Genomic DNA, 16,494 nt, shown 5'->3' with positions numbered 1-16,494 from the left:
TCCTGGACTTGCTCTCCTTCTCTTCTTGCAGAATGTCTTTAATATATCAGTCACGGTTGTCATTACAGCAGAGTACTTGGCTTTAGGATCATTCAGGTCTGGCTGTCCTACTTATCACCTGACTTTGGTCCAATTTTATCCTCCCTAAGCCTAAATCTTATCACTAGAAAATGATAGCAACAGTCCTTTATTCATATAGCAGATGTTCAAAATCAGTCTGCATATGTAATTCCCAACAAGGTGCCCAGTGTCTAGCAAGCAATGTATAGTGCTTTGTGGTGATGTGAAAACTACTAGACAGGGAAGCAATCAATGACCCTTTGCAGCTGTGATGTCTATGAACCACAGCAAATAATAAGATGGCAAGGGTTTCCTCAAAATGCAATAGTTGTCTTCATATCTTGGCAACAAAGAAAAGCGATATAATTGGAAGTAAGGTGCACTCAACACAAGGAGACTAAAATATGTCTGGTACTGTAAATATGAGCACTTGGGGTTAGCAAAGGAAAGTATTGTAGAAGAGAACCTACTGCTGTCCCTGACTAGATCACAATCATTCCTAACTGCATTCTAAAATCACCTTATACCCACACGTACATCCTTCATGAAAGATTCTCTCTATAGCAAACAGAGGTCATTACAGAAAACCAAAGCCAGTTATCAGAGATCAAGAGATAATGGGATGCCCAATTCCAACAGATACATTAGAACCCTACCCCTGCACCTAATGCTCAGGGAACATTAAATAAATAAATAAATAAATAAATAAATAAATAAATAAATAAATAAATAAAATGGGTGGAAAGATATTAGAGTCAGAGACCCAGGATGTTTGATGTGAGATTATGCCTGTTAGAAACAACAGGGATGCTCCACTGATGATGCCTCAACAGTAATGTTATTTAAAAAGAATTTGAACAATGACATTACCACTAGGCATGCTATCCTGGAATGGCACAATCTCCTGGGTTCCTACCACTGAAAGAAATTTTGGCAACTAATGACTTCTGAGAGAGAAAGAATTATGGTCTCCAAGGGATGAGTCCAGTAGCTGGTTATTCAATAAAAAATAATCAGCTATGAAGTCATGTGCACACAACTACACTAAATAGACAAAATAGGATATATATATATATATATGCATCAATAATAAATATATAATTCTTTTTTTATTAACTTGAGTATTTCTTATTTACATTTCGAGTGTTACTCCCTTTCCCGGTTTCCGGGCCAACATCCCCCTAACCCCTCCCTCTCTCCTTCTTTATGGGTGTTCCCCTCCCCATCCTCCCCCAATTCCTGCCCTCCCCCCAACAATCACATTCACTGGGGGTTCAGTCTTAGCAGGACCAAGGGCTTCCCCTTCCACTGGTGATCTTACTAGGATATTCATTGCTACCTATGAGATTGGAGTCCAGGGTCAGTCCATGTATAGTCTTTAGGTAGTGGCTTAGTCCCTGGAAGCTCTGGTTGCTTGGCATTGTTGTTCATATGGGGTCTCAAGCCCCTTCAAGCTCATCCAGTTCTTTCTCTGATTCCTTCAACGGGGTTCCTGTTCTCAGTTCAGTAGTTTGCTGCTGGCATTCGCCTCTATATTTGGTGTATTCTGGCTGTGTCTCTCAGGAGAGATCTACATCCGGCTCCTCTCTGCCTGCACTTCTTTGCGTCATCCATCTTGTCTAATTGGGTGGCTGTATATGTATGGGCCACATGTGGAGCAGGCTCTAAATGGGTGTTCCTTCTGTCTCTGTTTTACTCTTTGCCTCTCTCTTCCCTGCCAAGGGTATTCTTGTTCCCCTTTTAAAGAAGGAGTGAAGCATTCACATTTTGATCATCTGTCTTGAGTTTCATTTGTTCTAGGCATCTAGGGTAATTCAAGCATTTGGGCTAATAGCCACTTATCAATGAGTGCATACCATGTGTATTTTTCTGTGATTGGGTTACCTCACTTAGGATGATATTTTCCAGTTCCAACCATTTGCCTATGAATTTCATAAAGTCATTGCTTTTGATAGCTCAGTAATATTCCATTGTGTAGATGTACCACATTTTCTGTATCCATTCCTCTGTTGAAGGGCATCTGGGTTCTTTCCAGCTTCTGACTATTATAAATAAGGCTGCTATGAACATAGTGGAGCACGTGTCTTTTTTATATGTTGGGGCATCTTTTGGGTATATGCCCAAGATAGGTATAGCTGGGTCCTCGGGTAGTTCAATGTCCAATTTTCTGAGGAACCTCCAGATTGATTTCCAGAATGGTTGTACCAGTCTTCAATCCTACCAACAATGGAGGAATGTTCCTTTTTCTCCACATCCTCACCAGCATTTGCTGTCACCTGATTTTTTGATCTTAGCCATTCTCACTGCATGTGCATCAGTAATAAAGAAGAGTCCATCTATCTGAGATGAAATGAGGGAGAGAAATGGAAAGTGTTGAAGGGAGGGGATGTGGGAGAAATACAGAGATAAAAGAAGGGGCAATGTGATACAATTACATTTTAATTAAAAAATTAATTAAACCCATATTCAATTTTTAAAATGTAGTTGACATCACTGCATTACAGTATAATTCAGTTAACAGTACCTAGAGGAGACAATCATAAAAGTCTATACTCTACTTACATGAATAGTTTTTTTTAAATCTTTATTTTTGCGGGTATGTGCAGGTGCCTTACATGCATATATGCCTGTGAACCATGTGGATGCTTGGGGCCCATGTAGGGTGGTAGAGAGCATCAGATTCTCTAGAAATAGAGATAGATGTGGTTGTGAAAAGTCATGTGGGTTTTGGAAATCAATCCCAGGTCTTCCTAAAAATCAGTTGAGTAGTCTTTATCTCTGAGCCATCTCTACATTTTCAACAAATAGATTCTTTTTTTAAATTTATTTATTTATTATGTATACGACATACAGCTTTCTGCCTGTATGTATGCAACTACAGGCCAGAAAAGGGCACCAGACTTGATTATAGGTGGTTGTGAGCCACCATGTGGTTGCTGGGAATTGAACTCAGGACCTATGGAAGAGCAGACAGTGCTCTTAAACTCTGAGCCATCTCTCCAGCCCCAACAAATAGATTCTTTTTTTTTTATTAACTTGAGTATTTCTTATTTACATTTCGAATGTTATTCCCTTTCCTGGTATCCCGGCAAACATCTCCCTAACTCCTCCCCCTCCCCCTCTATATGGGTGTTCCCCTCCCCATCCTCCCCCCATTACCGCCCTCCCCCCAACAATTAGGTTCACTCAGGGTTCAGTCTTGGCAGGACCAAGGGCTTCCCCTTCCACTGGTGCTCTTTTTTTTTTTTTTTTTTTTTACATGAAACTAGTACAAGTTTCTTTTTTTTTTTTTTTATTAACTTGAGTATTTCTTATATACATTTCGAGTGTTATTCCCTTTCCCGGTTTCCGGGCAAACATCCCCCTCCCCACTCCCCTTCCTTATGGGTGTTCCCCTCCCAACCCTCCCCCCATTGCCGCCCTCCCCCCATAGACTAGTTCACTGGGGGTTCAGTCTTAGCAGGAACCAGGGCTTCCCCTTCCACTGGTGCTCTTACTAGGATATTCATTGCTACCTATGGGGTCAAAGTCCAGGGTCAGTCCATGTATAGTCTTTAGGTAGTGGCTTAGTGCCTGGAAGCTCTAGTTGCTTGGCATTGTTGTCCTTTTGGGGTAACGAGCCCCTTCAAGCTCTTCCAGTTCTTTCTCTGATTCCTTCAATAGGGGACCTATTCTCAGTTCAGTGGTTTGCTGCTGGCATTCGCCTCTGTATTTGCTGTATTCTGGCTGTGTCTCTCAGGAGCGATCTACATCCGGCTCCTGTCGGTCTGCACTTCTTTGCTTCATCCATCTTGTCTAATTGGGTGGCTGTATATGTATGGGCCACATGTGGGGCAGGCTCTGAATGGGTGTTCCTTCAGTCTTTGTTTTAATCTTTGCCTCTCCCTTCCCTGCCAAGGGTATTCTTTTTCCTCATTTAAAGAAGGAGTGAAGCATTCACATTTTGATCATCTGTCTTGAGTTTCGTTTGTTCTAGGGATCTAGGGTAATTCAAGCATTTGGGCTAATAGCCACTTATCAATGAGTGCATACCATGTATGTCTTTCTGTGATTGGGTTAGCTCACTCAGGATGATATTTTCCAGTTCCAACCATTTGCCTACGAATTTCATAAACTCGTTGTTTTTGATAGCTGAGTAATATTCCATTGTGTAGATGTACCACATTTTCTGTATCCATTCCTCTGTTGAAGGGCATCTGGGTTCTTTCCATTTTCTGGCTATTATAAATAAGGCTGCGATGAACATAGTGGAGCACGTGACTCTTTTATATGTTGAGGCATCTTTTGGGTATATGCTCAAGAGAGGTATAGCTGGATCCTCAGGCAGTTCAATGTCCAATTTTCTGAGGAACCTCCAGACTGATTTCCAGAATGGTTTTACCAGTCTGCAATCCCCCCAACAAAGGAGGAGTGTTCCTCTTTCTCCACATCCTCGCCAGCATCTGCTGTCACCTGAGTTTTTGATCTTAGCCAATCGCACTGGTGTGAGGTGAAATCTCAGGGTTGTTTTGATTTGCATTTCCCTTATGACTAAAGATGTTGAACATTTCTTTAGGTGTTTCTCAGCCATTCGGCATTCCTCAGCTGTGAATTCTTTGTTTAGCTCTGAACCCCATTTTTTAATAGGGTTATCTGTCTCCCTGCGATCTAACTTCTTGAGTTCTTTGTATATTTTGGATATAAGGCCTCTATCTGTTGTAGGATTGGTAAAGATCTTTTCCCAATCTGTTGGTTGCCGTTTTGTCCTAACCACAGTGTCCTTTGCCTTACAGAAGCTTTGCAGTTTTATGAGATCCCATTTGTCGATTCTTGATCTTAGAGCATAAGCCATTGGTGTTTTGTTCAGGAAATTTTTTCCAGTGCCCATGTGTTCCAGATGCTTCCCTAGTTTTTCTTCTATTAGTATGAGTGTGTCTGGTTTGATGTGGAGGTCCTTGATCCACTTGGACTTAAGCTTTGTACAGGGTGATAAGCATGGATCGATCTGCATTCTTCTACATGTTGCCCTCCAGTTGAACCAGCACCATTTGCTGAAAATGCTATCTTTTTTCCATTGGATGGTTTTGGCTCCTTTGTCAAAAATCAAGTGACCATAGGTGTGTGGGTTCATTTCTGGGTCTTCAATTCTATTCCATTGGTCTATCTGTCTGTCTCTGTACCAATACCATGCAGTTTTTATCACTATTGCTCTGTAATACTGCTTGAGTTCAGGGATAGTGATTCCCCCTGAAGTCCTTTTATTGTTGAGGATAGCTTTAGCTATCCTGGGTTTTTTGTTATTCCAGATGAATTTGCAAATTGTTCTGTCTAACTCTTTGAAGAATTGGATTGGTATTTTGATGGGGATTGCATTGAATCTGTAGATTGCTTTTGGTAAAATGGCCGTTTTTACTATATTAATCCTGCCAATCCATGAGCATGGGAGATCTTTCCATCTTCTGAGGTCTTCTTCAATTTCTTTCCTCAGTGTCTTGAAGTTCTTATTGTACAGATCTTTTACTTGCTTGGTTAAAGTCACACTGAGGTACTTTATATTATTTGGGTCTATTATGAAGGGTGTCATTTACCTAATTTCTTTCTCGGCCTGTTTCTCTTTTGTATAGAGGAAGGCAACTGATTTATTTGAGTTAATTTTATACCCAGCCACTTTGCTGAAGTTGTTTATCAGCTTTAGTAGTTCTCTGGTGGAACTTTTGGGATCACTTAAATATACTATCATGTCATCTGCAAATAGTGATATTTTGACCTCTTCTTTTCCGATCTGTATCCCCTTGATCTCCTTTTGTTGTCTGATTGCTCTGGCTAGAACTTCAAGAACTATATTGAATAAGTAGGGAGAGAGTGGGCAGCCTTGTCTAGTCCCTGATTTTAGTGGGATTGCTTCAAGTTTCTCTCCATTTAGTTTAATGTTAGCAACTGGTTTGCTGTATATGGCTTTTACTATGTTTAGGTATGGGCCTTGAATTCCTATTCTTTCCAGGACTTTTATCATGAAGGGGTGTTGAATTTTGTCAAATGCTTTCTCAGCATCTAATGAAATGATCATGTGGTTCTGTTCTTTCAGTTTGTTTATATAATGGATCACGTTGATGGTTTTCCGTATATTAAACCATCCCTGCATGCCTGGGATGAAGCCTACTTGATCATGGTGGATGATTGTTTTGATGTGCTCTTGAATTCGGTTTGCCAGAATTTTATTGAGTATTTTTGCGTCGATATTCATAAGGGAAATTGGTCTGAAGTTCTCTTTCTTTGTTGTGTCTTTGTGTGGTTTAGGTATAAGAGTAATTGTGGCTTCGTAGAAGGAATTCGGTAGTGCTCCATCTGTTTCAATTTTGTGGAATAGTTTGGATAATATTGGTATGAGGTCTTCTATGAAGGTTTGATAGAATTCTGCACTAAACCCGTCTGGACCTGGACTCTTTTTGGTTGGGAGACCTTTAATGACTGCTTCTATTTCCTTAGGAGTTATGGGGTTGTTTAACTGGTTTATCTGTTCCTGATTTAACTTCGATACCTGGTATCTGTCTAGGAAATTGTCCATTTCCTGAAGATTTTCAAATTTTGTTGAATATAGGTTTTTATAGTAAGATCTGATGATTTTTTGAATTTCCTCTGAATCTGTAGTTATGTCTCCCTTTTCATTTCTGATTTTGTTAATTTGGATGCACTCTCTGTGTCCTCTCGTTAGTCTGGCTAAGGGTTTATCTATCTTGTTGATTTTCTCAAAGAACCAACTTTTGGTTCTGTTGATTCTTTCTATGGTCCTTTTTGTTTCTACTTGGTTGATTTCAGCTCTGAGTTTGATTATTTCCTTCCTTCTGCTCCTCCTGGGTGTATTTGCTTCTTTTTGTTCTAGAGCTTTTAGGTGTGCTGTCAAGCTGCTGACATATGCTCTTTCCTGTTTCTTTCTGCAGGCACTCAGCGCTATGAGTTTTCCTCTTAGCACAGCTTTCATTGTGTCCCATAAGTTTGAGTATGTTGTATCTTCATTTTCATTAAATTCTAAAAAGTTTTTAATTTCTTTCTTTATTTCTTCCTTGACCAGGTTATCATTGAGTAGAGCATTGTTCAATTTCCACGTATATGTGGGCATTCTTCCCTTATTGTTATTGAAGACCAGTTTTAGGCCGTGGTGTTCCGATAGCACGCATGGGATTATTTCTATCTTTCTGTACCTGTTGAGGCCCGTTTTTTGACCAATTATATGGTCAATTTTGGAGAAAGTACCATGAGGAGCTGAGAAGAAGGTATATCCTTTTGCTTTAGGATAGAATGTTCTGTAAATATCCGTTAAGTCCATTTGGCTCATGACTTCTCTTAGTCTGTCGACATCACTGTTTAATTTCTGTTTCCATGATCTGTCCATTGATGAGAGTGGGGTGTTGAAATCTCCCACTATTATTGTGTGAGGTGCAATGTGTGTTTTGAGCTTTAGTAAGGTTTCTTTTACGTATGTAGGTGCCCTTGTATTTGGGGCATAGATATTTAGGATTGAGAGTTCATCTTGGTGGATTTTTCCTTTGATGAATATGAAGTGTCCTTCCTTATCTTTTTTGATGACTTTTAGTTGGAAATTGATTTTATTTGATATTAGAATGGCTACTCCAGCTTGCTTCTTCTGACCATTTGCTTGGAAAGTTGTTTTCCAGCCTTTCACTCTGAGGTAGTGTCTGTCTTTGTCTCTGAGGTGTGTTTCCTGTAGGCAGCAGAATGCAGGGTCCTCGTTGCGTATCCAGTTTGTTAATCTATGTCTTTTTATTGGGGAGTTGAGGCCATTGATATTGAGAGATATTAAGGAATAGTGATTATTGTTTCCCTTTATATTCATATTTAGATGTGAGGTTATGTTTGTGTGCTTTCATTCTCTTTGTTTTGTTGCCAAGACGATTAGTTTCTTGCTTCTTCTAGGGTATAGCTTGCCTCCTTATGTTGGGCTTTACCATTTATTATCCTTTGTAGTGCTGGATTTGTAGAAAGATATTGTGTAAATTTGGTTTTGTCATGGAATATCTTGGTTTCTCCATCAATGTTAATTGAGAGTTTTGCTGGATACAGTAACCTGGGCTGACATTTGTGTTCTCTTAGGGTCTGTATGACATCAGTCCAGGATCTTCTGGCCTTCATAGTTTCTGGCGAGAAGTCTGGTGTGATTCTGATAGGTCTCCTTTTATATGTTACTTGACCTTTTTCCCTTACTGCTTTTAATATTCTTTCTTTATTTTGTGCGTTTGGTGTTTTGACAATTATGTGACGGGAGGTGTTTCTTTTCTGGTCCAATCTATTTGGAGTTCTGTAGGCTTCTTGTATGTCTATGGGTATCTCTTTTTTTAGGTTAGGGAAGTTTTCTTCTATGATTTTGTTGAAGATATTTACTGGTCCTTTGAGCTGGGAGTCTTCACTCTCTTCTATACCTATTATCCTTAGGTTTGATCTTCTCATTGAGTCCTGGATTTCCTGTATGTTTTGGACCAGTAGCTTTTTCCACTTTACATTATCTTTGACAGTTGAGTCAATGATTTCTATGGAATCTTCTGCTCCCGAGATTCTCTCTTCCATCTCTTGTATTCTGTTGGTGAAGCTTGTATCTACAGCTCCTTGTCTCTTCTTTTGGTTTTCTATATCCAGGGTTGTTTCCATGTGTTCTTTCTTGATTGCTTCTATTTCCATTTTTAATTCCTTCAACTGTTTGATTGTGTTTTCCTGGAATTCTTTCAGGGATTTTTGCGATTCCTCTCTGTAGGCTTCTACTTGTTTATTAATGTTTTCCTGTGTTTCCCTAAGTGTGTTCATGTCTTTCTTGAAGTCCTCCAGCATCATGATCAAATATGATTTTGAAACTAGATCTTGCTTTTCTGGTGTGTTTGGATATTCCATGTTTGTTTTGGTGGGAAAATTGGGCTCCGATGATGGCATGTAGTCTTGGTTTCTGTTGCTTGGGTTCCTGCGCTTGCCTCTCGCCATCAGATTATCTCTAGTGTTACTTTGTTCTGCTATTTCTGACAGTGGCTAGACTGTCCTGTAAGCCTGTGTGTCAGGAGTGCTGTAGACCTGTTTTCCTCTCTTTCAGTCAGTTATGGGGACAGAGTGTTCTGCTTTCGGGCGTGTAGTTTTTCCTCTCTACAGGTCTTCAGCTGTTCCTGTGGGCCTGTGTCTTGAGTTCACCAGGCAGCTTTCTTGCAGCAGAAAATTTGGTCTTACCTGTGGTCCTGAGGCTCAAGTTCGCTCGTGGAGTGCTGCCCAGGGGCTCTCTGCAGCGGCAGCAACCAGGAAGACCTGTGCCGCCCCTTCCGGGAGCTTCAGTGCACCAGGGTTCCAGATGGTCTTTGGCTTTTTCCTCTGGCGTCCGAGATGTGTGTGCAGGGAGCAGTCTCTTCTGGTTTCCCAGGCTTGTCTGCCTCTCTGAAGGTTTAGCTCTCCCTCCCACGGGTTTTGGGTGCAGAGAACTGTTTATCTGGTCTGTTTCCTTCAGGTTCCGGAGGTGTCTCAGGCAGGTGTCCTGCCGCTCCTGGGCCCTCCCCCACGGGAGCCCAGAGGCCTTATACAGTTTCCTCTTGGGCCAGGGATGTGGGCAGGGGTGAGCAGTGTTGGTGGTCTCTTCCGCTCTGCAGCCTCAGGAGTGCCCACCTGACCAGGCGGTTGGGTCTCTCTCTCACCGGATCTGGGAGCAGAGAGCTGCTGCTCCACTGGTGCTCTTACTAGGCCATACAAATAGATTCTTAAAGTGCCTTCTCACCCATATTTCTCCTAAGTACTCATTTCTCTTGTCCTCAGCGGTCCATCTTTCACTTCTATATGGTTAAGTCCATTCTACAATCCTTTCTCCCTTTCTTAAAATTCTTTTTCTTCTCATGGCATCCTATTTTTATGAGCTATTTTTACATGCAGACACAGCTATCTGAAACTAAGAGAAGTGGTATAGGAAGACCAATAGAAGCCCCACATACATAAAAGTTCCCCAATAATAACTATTAATTTGCATCCCAATTAAAAACAAATAAATATTAGACTTGGAAATAATTAAACAGATAGAAAGAAATTTATTTCAGAGAAAAATGGTGAAGTTTGGAATCCCTAAAAATAATTCACATAGTATTATTGTGCTCATTTCATTAGTATGAATACCAGAAAAGTCTTCATGTATGTGGATTTTAAAGAACTGATTATCACTAAATGAACATAGACTTTTTTTCTAATTTAATAATTGATAGTAACAAAATAAATTTTATAAAACATTATTAGTGCACATTAAGCACTTTTATATCTAGATTGGTATAGAAAAGAAAGATTAATCTGGGGGTATAATTTGCTAATGTGTCAGGATTTAATTGTTTCTTTTTTGTCTTTGTACAACATTAGAATTTATTCTGTAATGATAAATCCATAAGGTATAAGGGTTTTACTGATAGTAGTCATAGCTCTGACAAAGCCAAACACAAACCTTTTATTCCAGTCTTAATTATTAACATCAATTCAGTCTCCCGGAATATGTTTGGGAGGGGGCTTACAAGGGGTGGTTTACATTGTGCAGAAGAGGAGGGAGGGGAAGAGGGGGCTTAGGATGTATAAGCCAATCCATCCAACCCTGGTGAACTAATGGCTAATGGGGGGGGGGAGTTGGGGAAGCAGGGGATTTGGGGGAAGGTCCCTGATGAGAAAAAGAATGGGGTAGGGAGAAGTTTCATCAGTGATATCAAAGGTGGAAGGTTTAGGGTATGTGGAAGTGGAGGGTTTGATAGCCAGCTAGACATGAGGCAGCAAACAGAAAGTACCAACAGAAATCTGGGAGTCGAGGTAGGAAGAGACCAAGACATAGGCGATCTCCTTCCTATCTTCTGTGTACTCATGTGTACTCACAGAAATTGTAAATTGTGATTCCTATCCTGAATAACATTGGGATAGGAACTGTTAGGTGGCCATTTGATTTGATATCAAATGGGTATAAGGCCATTCTTGAGTACTAAGATCAACCAGTCTAGAGCATTTAATGTTGGTTTTGAGTTAGATTCACTTGAGACTCTTTAGGGGGCATCCCAAAGGTGAATTGGTTGGAATGGAGGGGGTAGTTCCCCTGGATAGAGTCAATCAGGGGCCAAGGTTGGAGTCAAATGTGTGTTCCTTAGACAATCAAATGGTTCCAAGGAAGGGTGTCCTGGACCCCAAGGAGGAAGCCATGGAAAGACAGGGCATTCCCACAACTCTTTCAGCAAGAGGAGGACAAACTGTACTAGAAAAATTCAGTGCCTGTCAACAGGACTGATCGGGATTTCAGGATTAATCAAGATGATCCAGAAGGAATCCTTCTTCTCAGTTCCTGCAGCTTCTAACCCAAGCAGAGGCAGCCACTCTCCTGGGTATTCCTTGGCTCTTCATTGCCAGGATACCTTTCCCAGAAGAACTGTAACACTTGCATTGGGGAGATCTTCCCCTGGAATTTTCTTGAGCCAGTTTGCAAGGGTTGACTCTTAATATATTCCCATATGTGTGTTTAGTAACAGTTTCAAGAGAAAAGGTATTTAGGTACAGAAGAGCTTTGAGGAAATGAATTTCAGAATAAGTAGACCTCGGGGAGTGAAGAAATAAATCAACAAATTAAAATTTAAAAATAGCTATGGAGTAGGATAGAAGTAAATGGGATCAAGGTCTGTTCTAGTTTCATTCTGTTGTTGTGATGAAACATGAACGAATTAGCTTGAGGAGAAAATGGTTTATTTGGTTGACATTCCATTTAAAATCCATCATTGATAGCAATCAAGGCAGGAAATGAAGCAGAAACTATGGAGAAATGCTGACCTATACGTGTCTGGTTTACTTATACATGCTCAGGTCAGTTGCCTAGAGATGGTACCACCCATAGTGGGCTTGGTCATCCTACCTCAATTATCAATCAAGACAATCCCCAGAAACTAGATTGATTAAAGCAGTTCTTTAATTGATGTTCCTTCTTTCAAGGTGATTCTGAGTCATGTCAAGTCGACAATAAGAACTGACAGGGACAAAGCTCTAGAACAATGAAGAAACTTTAAAGAATTAAGTTCCAGTGAAAATGTGTTAGTGTTCAGGAACTTCTACAATAACTTGGGAAATTATGAAAAATTGTTGTGCAATGATCATCTAACCTATTTTTGATTGCTATTTTTGCTATTTTTCTTTTTTAATACTGGAGTTTGAACTTAGGGTTTCTCACATTCTGGGTAAGTGCTTTGGCATTAAGCTATATCCCCAGACTCCATTTTACATGCCATTAGTTCTATCTGCTTTAGCATCCCCAAGATCTGAGATTGGAAGTCTGTGTTACCAGATCCAGCTAGTTCAAATTTCTTTTAATATAGTTAGTACACAGCATGTAACTATGTATGTATGTATACTGGAATGAAAAAAAAAACTAATATGGAGAGAGTGAAGTTTATAGAATGGGTTATGCCAAATGTGATTGATTTTATTTTAAGTACCATTTTTTAATAAACTATAATAAAAAAGTTTAATGTTTTGGTGACATAATACTACATGCCATACAATAGATATGATTACCACTATATAATGTTAGGAAGCTTAAGCGAAATGATGCAAATGAAGTGCTTCCATAATAATATTCAGTATCAGTTGACAATGTTATTCCGACTTTTACATATTAAAATAAGTTATTATTTTCTACTTGTAATTGTTGAATCACAATATTTAGGCCAAAACATGAATTGTAGTTTATCCCTTTTTCTTTTTGAGATAGCATATCGCCATATAGAGAGACTGGATTCAAAAATCAGTATCTTTCAATCTATGCTTTCTTTATGCTGAGATTATACTGTGCCTTACTATGTTTCATTTGCATATATATATTTATATATGCTCTTCATTTGTGTGGAAGGCAGACTATTAGATGTATAAAGACAGAAAGATAACAGATTTATTGAATGTTTATTTATACTATGTGTCTAAAAGTGCATACATATAAAATCCTCATGAAAATATCTTATATCTTTAAATGTTAAATTTTTGAAAGCCATGTTTAAAGTTCTTCATGTCTTCAGGAAACATTTCATTTATTAGGCTACTGAGTGTTTTTCATCAGGAGAAGTGCACTCTGTCAAACACAATATTGATGCTTAAATCCTACATAGACTAAAGTAGCAAAAGAAGAAAACAAATGGATAGTGCTTCCATAGCAGCATGCGGTGTACAAATTTGATCAGAGAGCATGCTAGAGCTTACAGAAGTAGGACCTGTAACTAGCACTTTAGCCTCTCTCTTCAGGCGATCTCTATTTCTTCATCTTTCTCAGAAAAGTATTTTATTTTGGTGTTTCTGTATTGATCCACTTTGTGGAGATTTTAAAAAACATATTAAACGTAATAGAAGTCTAATAGCATGTTTTCACAGAGGTATACCATTTGTTAAGTTTACAAAATCCATGGTAAGAGTTCCAAATTCATAGCACAGTCAAACTACTGATAAGAAAGTATAGCATTTATATTTTATATAGACCAATCAAGTTACATTAAAGGAAATTGTTAAGCTTATTTTCAATCTACCATCTGGGTACAGCATGCACTTACTGGGCACAAGTGCATTCACTAAGTGCCATAGTATTTCTGCAAAATGATTTTTACCTCAAAACATAAAAAGTTATATTTCCCCTCAAAAATAAATAAAAAGCATCACTGAATTTTAACAGTGTCTCAAATCTCCTCTTATTTCTTTGCATAAACATCAAACATGCTGTTTCCATTTGCAAACAATACCATAATTTATTAGAGAAACCAAAAATATGGAGAAAATCTCCATGGCATCAAATATGACATCAAAAAGTTCAAACAACCAAGTAAAGACAAGGAAATTACTTGGTATGTACTCAATAATAAGTGGATATTAACCAAAAAATTACAGAATACCCAAGATACAATCCACAGAACTCAAGAAGGTTAGCAAGTAGCAGGGCCCAAGTGAGGATGCCTCAATCCTATTTAGGAGGGAGAAGAAAGCACAGGAGGCAGATGGGGGGAGGGATCTGAGTGTGAGAGGGGAGAGGGAAGGGAAGAGGGGAACACGATCAGGTATTGGGTGGGGGAAACAGGACTGAAGCCCCGAGGGCCAGCAGAAAGAATGGAAACAGGGAATCTCAGGAAATAAGAGGTGGGGGAACCCTCTATAATGTACCAAAGACCTGGGAGGTGAGAGACTCTCGGGACTCAGAGGGAGGGATCTTAGATGAAATGAGCAACAGTGAGGAAAGGGAACTTGTAGGTTCCACCTCCAGTAGAAAGACAGGGCATCAAGAGGAGGGATGGGGTTGCCATCCCATAGTCACAATTTCTGACTCAGAATTGTTCCTGTCTTAAAGAACTACAGGGACAAAAATGGAGGAGAGACTGAGATAAAGGTGGTCCAGTGAAATACCCAACTTGGGATCCATCTCAAATGGAGGCTCCAAGGACTGACACTATTACTGATGCTGTTTTGCTTACAGACAGGAGCCTAGCATGGCTATCCTCTGAGAGGCTCTATCAACATAGCAGCTGACTGAGATAGATGTAGATGCTTACACCCAACAAATAGACTGAAGTCGGTTGAATTAGGGAAAGGCTGTAAGACCATAGGAAAGACCAGTAGTCTCAACTAACCAAGACCCATGAGATCTCTGATACTGAGCCAGCAACCAGGCAGCATAGAGGAGTGAGCCCGAGCCCCCTGACATACATACAGTAGAGGATGCCTAGTCTGGCCTCAGTGGGAAAAGACACACCTAACCCTTGAGAGACTTGAGGCCCCAGTAAGTGGGAAGACCTGGCAGGGAGGGGGAAGGGACAGTCTCTTGAAAACAGGGGGGAGGAGAAATAGGATGAAGAACTGTGGGGGGGGGGCAGACCAGGAGAGGTTTAATGACTGGATTATAAAATTATACAAATAATAAAAAAATGTTTTTTCAAGAGAAAATAGCCAAACAACACTGTAATTAAATAGGAGGATATATTTTAAAACCTGGTAAGGGTTTTCATTATATAATATATTAGGTAAGACTTACAAAACAATAGAAAAACAAAGCAAAAAATAGATTAAAGGACAAGAAATCAAATAGAAATTTCTGCAGTGAAGACATAAATGACTAATGGATAAATAAAATTCTATTCTATATCACTAAAGAGTGAAATGTAAAGTGTGAGCATATCATATTTAGTTGAATATTTGCAATTAAAAATAGTAAATGTTGACAATATTATGATTTGAATCTGGAGTATGCCACTCTAGCTTATGTTTTGAGTACTAGGTTTTCAGTTAGTGGAACAGTTCTGGGAAGTTATAGAACTTTTGGGACATTGGCCTTGCTGTCAAGCACAAGCCTATAAAGGCAATCCCTTGAAAATTATATTTCCTTACAATTATGGTCCTAGCCTATGTTTCCTAGTTGGTTGACACTAGGCTACTTGCTGCTACATCATCTGGCAGATGGTCTAAATTCTTCTGGTTTTCTCAAATTTTCTTCCATCATTGACTGAAATATCCTATAACTTTGAGCTAAAATAATCCTCACTGTTTCTGTCATGTATTTTGGTAATGGTGAAAAAAAGGTTACTGATAGAAAAACAATGTAGAGTTGTCAGAAACCCTGTACACTAGTGGTGGGAAAGGAAAATTATGAAGCCACATTGAGGAATGAGTGTTGGTCTTTCTCAAAATAGGGACCATAAAATCTAGTATCTAGTACTTTTACATGTTCAAAAGAATCAAACCTGATATTTGTGTACCAGTGATTATAGCTATATTATCCAAAATGTCCAAGACAAGGAAACTCTTGAAATATCTAGCAATGGCAAACATATAAACAAAGCATGATATATAACTATTTAAATTGCAATCACCTTTAAATAAGTAAAATACCCAGTCACATTCTATGACATATATGAACCTGGGATATATAACATTGAGCAAAATACTCTAGACACAGAGGGAGAGGATTCCATGCTTTTTTTTTCTTCATGTAGATTTAAGGTATTTCTCAAGCATGTAGTATCAGAGACAGTAGCTGATTTCAGAAAAGAGTGGTATGGTAAATGGGAATTGCACTTTATTGCAGTTTATTGTATTAAACTTGAGTTACATAAAAACTGAAAAGTTCTAGAAAGCAGCTATATACAATTGTACTGTACAAATAGTAATATTCTCAATTTAAAATTGTTAGAAGAATATATCTTATTATTTTCTTACCATAAAATATAAGAATGGAATTTACTTTAAAATGTATCAATTAATCCAGCATGTTAATAGACTAAAGTATCAAAACCATAGAGTCATCTCCAATGAATAAAAAGAAAAAAGAGAGAAATTGACCAAATCTAACACACTTGCATGAATACAAGACAAAGTAGATGAACAAAAAAAGTTGCTAACTTTAGGAATAGAATCTACGAAAGATTCTGCATAATTACACAATTGAGCAGG

The 16,494-nt window shown here is 39.0% G+C and overlaps 1 protein-coding gene across 9 annotated transcripts in view; it reads right to left on the bottom strand.

Moving 5' to 3' along the window:
• Dach2 (dachshund family transcription factor 2) overlaps positions 1-16,494 on the bottom strand; it is a 565,808-nt gene that overhangs the window by 54,922 nt on the left and 494,392 nt on the right. The gene's annotated exons all lie outside the window — the stretch shown is intronic.

The sequence above is a fragment of the Rattus norvegicus genome, chromosome X (genome assembly GCF_036323735.1).
Source record: "Rattus norvegicus strain BN/NHsdMcwi chromosome X, GRCr8, whole genome shotgun sequence".
Lineage (NCBI taxonomy): Eukaryota > Metazoa > Chordata > Mammalia > Rodentia > Muridae > Rattus > Rattus norvegicus.
Note: the sequence above shows the minus strand (reverse complement) of the source record. Positions and strands in the feature narration are given on the sequence as shown.